We start from the raw sequence: 5,386 nt of genomic DNA, 5'->3' as shown, positions 1-5,386 counted from the left end.
ATACTCTGGTACTGCTGGGGATGGCCTTATAGAGTCTAATCTTGGTCATCCTGCAATTCACAATGTGAATGAAGTTCTCAACAAGTGATAATGATAATGATCGATATGGTGGGAATTGTGCTACTAAATTTATTGGTGCCTGGTGGTATAATGCTTGCTTTCAATCTCATCTCAGTGGTCATTATTATATTATACCAACTGGAAATGTTTTTTCACATGGAATCATATGGTATGATTGGAAAGGAGGTAGCTATAGTCTCAAGTTCTCTGAGATGAAAACTCATCGTAACAATTAACTAATACTAATAATAACTGAGTGTGTGTGATGCTATACAATATAATATTATTTTAACTGCTGAATTTTAGTATACTTTTCAACATTTAAACACATATAATTGGTGCCATATACTAAAAATTCATTGCAATGAGTGGTCAGTTTGCTATTTTTAGTAACACCATTATATAATAATTGTATCTGATACATATGCACGTACTGTACAAAGTTTGATCTGATTTCCAACAAAAATTTCAATTTTTATGAATTTTTAAAGTTTTTTGAAAATTTCACCAAAGTCCATGTACCACAATACATGGTATTCAGCTAAATTTTGCCAAAAATAAAAAATATTATTGACAATTCTCTATTTTTGTAATACATATACATGATCTTAGTTTGAGCTAATTTCGATCAAAATTGATTTTTTATGTATTTTTAATTTGCTCAAAATGCTTGTCAGCTCACTTAGCATGCTTATTAGTTTAACTTTCATGTCTTAGTGTGGCAGGTGTTTGATAGATTCAGTATTACAATAAAATGAAACCACATCAAATCATAATAACAACATTCTGTATGTGGTAAAGTATTACTAATGAATAGTTCTACAAAGATATGTCATAATATTAACTGATGATACTATAATGTCATTAGCTATTGTTTAATGATTAATAAAATATCAGCAAAGTTGATTACAACAGCAATTAAAAAGAAGTGTACAACATATGTACTACTACACCTTGCTTGTAGTAATAATAATACAATTAGCTTTCAACTGCAGAGATATGTACCACTATGCTATCATGCTTTAAATTCCACAAACAATTATACATCACTGCATACACAAACCTTGAAGATGAAGATTAGCTCACTGCTCTTGTGTGTGATACTAATGATTGATGAAGAAGAAGGATCTTACTGTATGGCTGATTGTACTGGAATTAAACATGAACCATCACTGTATATAAGGGCATGCTGTAACAGCAGTAACTTAGGACAGGCTTTTTCTATCAAAGAAAATGGCATACCACAATATATTTTCTGTCCTAATGTATATCCAAAGTCTTGTTCAAAAGGTACTACAATAATAGTAGAATACTGTTTAATTCTTGTATTATAACTATAAGAAAGTGAACCAATAAATTTAATTTTTAATTTTTAGCAAGAAACCACACCCATCAGCTTTCACCTATCATGACTGTAAGGATTGGTATAATAATGGTAGCACTACTAGTGGTGTTTATACTGTTAATCCTGATGCATAGGCGGCTGCAGGGTCGGGCATTTAGGGGCAATGCCCGACCAAAAATTCTGACCGGAAGTGTGACATCACCATAATTAATAGTTATTCTATTGTTAATTAATAGTTAATAACAGTTATTGCAATTATAATTTCAATTTTTTATGAAAATCTTATAATTATGAATGCATAAATGGCAGGCTGATAACAAGGTGAAGAGAGACTAAATAAAGGAGGAGGTGGTAAGACTTTGGTGCCAATCACAGTGGGCCACCACAGCAACACTAGAAAGCATAATCATTTCATTATTTAGTGCTATTTCAGTGTTCTTTTCTTGTCAGTTGCAATGTCTAAAAGCTTCACTATGTCCTTTGTGAACAAGCCTGCTAAAAAGGAACAACAGTTTACAAAGTGAACCTAGTAAGTACAGTATAGAAGTCAATAATACAGATTATCTCATAATTCTTACTTTAGGTCAGTTTCTTGCTGAGAGTTGATGATCATGAGTCTCAGTCTACTCTTGTGGTTGATACAGCTACAGTTTTTACAGCTACAGTTGATGTACAGTCAATTGTTGCTCATTCTCCATCACCCTATTCTTCTACTTCCTCTACTAATACTACTACTAGACTGTACTAGTACTATTACCACTACAGAAGTCAGTGTTGGAGCTACACTACCCACTACTTTATTACAATAACCTTCGCTACCAAAAAATTGCGCTAAAAAAGGTGCGTAAAAAAGGGTGTGGCCAAAATCGCAGCGCGCTTCGCGCGCCCAACCCATTTCCTGTGTCACACCCATGCCCGACTAGTAGTCAAATCCTGCAGCCGCCTATGTCCTGATGGAGGGACTCCATTTGAAGTTAGTTAAAAGTAATTTATAATTATACACTATTGGATCACAGGTATACTGTGATATGGAGACTGATGGTGGTGGATGGACTGTATTTCAGAGGAGACAAGATGGATCTGTTGATTTCTATAGATACTGGACTGACTATGAGAATGGATTTGGTGACCTTACTGGTGAGTTTTGGTTAGGATTGAGCAAGATTCATCGTCTTACTAAAGAAGGATCAAACACACTAAAGTGGACCTGGGAGACTTTGAGGGGAACACACCTTATGCTAACTACTCTACATTCAGTGTTAGTGATGGTAGTACTGAATATATACTAACAGTAGGAGGATACTCTGGTACTGCTGGAGATAGTCTGGCCATTCATAATGGATTGAGATTCACTACAAGAGACAATGATAATGATAACTACAGGTGGAATTGTGCTAGTACTTTATACGATGGTGCCTGGTGGTTTAATAATTGCCTTCGATCTCATCTCAATGGTCCTTATCATACTAACCCAACAGAAGCTGGTGCCTGGAATGGGATCGTGTGGTACAATTGGAAAGGCTTCAACTATAATCTCCGGTTTACTGAGATGAAAACTCATCACAACAATTAAACATAAATAATGTGTGTGTGACAGGATTGTGTAGAATCAGTTATTAGTTAGTGCATTTAGATTATTTTGTTACTTTTATAATAAAGTTATTTCCTAATAATGTTAAACCTCATCAGTGATTAATATCATAATACAACTTATAAATCATTTTACTAGCAATAAAGTGAGTGGCAAATGACATGTCCATGATAATGGTTAATAACAAAAGAATTAAGAAAATAAATTTACTTCTTTTAAAAATAATATATTTTATTCAAAATAACTTAATTTAAAAAAACATTTCTTGGAGTAAAGATGTTTTTCACTTTGAAAAGTAAAAGAATAATAAAAATGCTGAGTAATATTATTAATTTTAAATCTTAAACAATCATTTTAAATAGAAATGCTAATGAAAATAAGCTCCAAACATTATTTTTACTACAAACAAAACATTATGGTTCATTCTTAACACAACAATACACCTACAAGCAGAATCACTTGCTCACTCATTATAAAAGGAGGAAATCTCTCTTTACTTTAAGATTTATTCTTATCTCTTTCTTTCAATAGAAGATAAAAGTGACTCCTAATCAAGATGATGTTGGCTGGTCAACTGATGTACAGTTTAATGATAATAATTGTTATTATTAATACTGTCAATGGAAACTGTCCTGATGATGAGAAGGAGAAGAAAACTTTTCCACTTGTTACTAATACTAGTGTTAATGCTATACCAGGTACAATAACACCAATTATAAAGTTTATGATTGCTATGAAGATATTGAATACTATTAATTTTGGCGATTTTCTCTTTTCTTTCTTTAGAATGTGTAATGCCAACTGATTGTAAAGCATGGAAAAAACTGGGAAAGAACCTAAGTGGGGTATACCCTGTAACACCAGATAATGGACTAGCTTTCCAAGTAATGTTTAATTGTATTATACTTTATAATTATACACTATATTGGATCACAGGTATACTGTGATATGGAGACTGATGGTGGTGGATGGACTGTATTTCAGAGGAGACAAGATGGATCTGTTGATTTCTAAAGGAACTGGACTGACTATGAGAATGGATTTGGTGACCTTACTGGTGAGTTTTGGTTAGGATTGAGCAAGATTCATCGTCTTACTAAAGAAGGATCAAACACACTAAGAGTGGACCTGGGAGACTTTGAGGGGAACACAGCTTATGCTAACTACTCTACATATAATGTTAGTGATGGTAGTACTGAATATATACTAACAGTAAAAGGATACTCTGGTACTGCTGGAGACAGTTTGATTACTACTTCTAATAGTGGTTTTATTCACAATGGAATGAGATTCACTACAAGAGGTAATGATAATGATAAGAAAGGTAGTACAAATTGTGCTGATGAGTTCAGTGGTGCCTGGTGGTTTAATCATTGCTTTCAATCTCATCTCAATGGTCCATATTATTCAAATCCAGCTGCTGGTGGTAACTCACATGGGATCATATGGTATGATTGGAAGGGATATTACTATAGTCTCAAGTTTACTGAGATGAAAACTCGTCGTAACAATTAAACATAAATAATGTGTGTGTGACAGGATTGTGTAGAATCAGTTATTACTTAGTGTATTTAGATTATTTTGTTACTTTTATAATAAAGTTATTTCCTAATAATGTTAAACCTCATCAATGATTAATATCATAATACAACTTATAAATCATTTTACTAGCAATAAAGTGAGTGGTAAATGACATTTCCATGATAATGGTCAATAACAAAAGAAGAAGAAGAAACAAATTTATTTTATTTCTAAAATTTTATATTTTATTTAAAATAACTTATTTTAACAGAACGTTACTGGGAGTAAACATGTTTTTCATTTCGAAAAGTAAAAGAATAATAGACTAATATTAATTTTAAAATTTAAACAATCATTTTAAATAGAAATTCTAATGAAAATAAGCTTTGAACATTATTTCTACTACAATCCAAACATTATGGTTCATTTATTAACACAACAATACTCCTACAAGCAGAGTCACTTACTCACTCATTACAAAAGGAGGAAATCTCTCTTCAGTTTAAGATTTATTCTGATCTCTTTCTTTCAATAGTAGATAAAGTGACTCCTACTCAAGATGATGTTAGCTGGTAAACTGATGTATAGTTTAATGATAATAATTGTTATTATTAATACTGTCAATGGAAACTGTCCTGATGATGGAACACCATCACCTTCACCCTCTCCCTCTCTCTCTCCTTCTGCATCACCTTCTCCAACACCCACACCCACTCGCTCTCCCTCTCCAATGGTTACTTTTGAGTATCTTTCTTCTCCAAATACTACAGTTAATGCTCCACCAGGTAATTAAACTATTGTTGGGGCGAGCAAAAGCGAGCCTCACATAAACGACACGAGTATGTAAGTCTGTTTGTCTGTTTGTACAC

The 5,386-nt window shown here is 32.9% G+C and overlaps 2 pseudogenes; both read left to right on the top strand.

Annotated features, from left to right (window-relative positions):
• Positions 1-2,427: 2,427 nt before the first annotated feature.
• Positions 2,428-3,040, top strand: LOC109587526 (ficolin-2 pseudogene; annotated as a pseudogene).
• Positions 3,041-3,938: 898 nt separating this feature from the next.
• Positions 3,939-4,623, top strand: LOC109587525 (fibrinogen-like protein 1 pseudogene; annotated as a pseudogene).
• Positions 4,624-5,386: the final 763 nt, after the last annotated feature.

This window comes from Amphimedon queenslandica, unplaced genomic scaffold (assembly GCF_000090795.2).
Source record: "Amphimedon queenslandica unplaced genomic scaffold, v1.1 AMPQUscaffold_12542, whole genome shotgun sequence".
Lineage (NCBI taxonomy): Eukaryota > Metazoa > Porifera > Demospongiae > Haplosclerida > Niphatidae > Amphimedon > Amphimedon queenslandica.
This window is presented reverse-complemented; position numbering and strand designations above follow the sequence as displayed.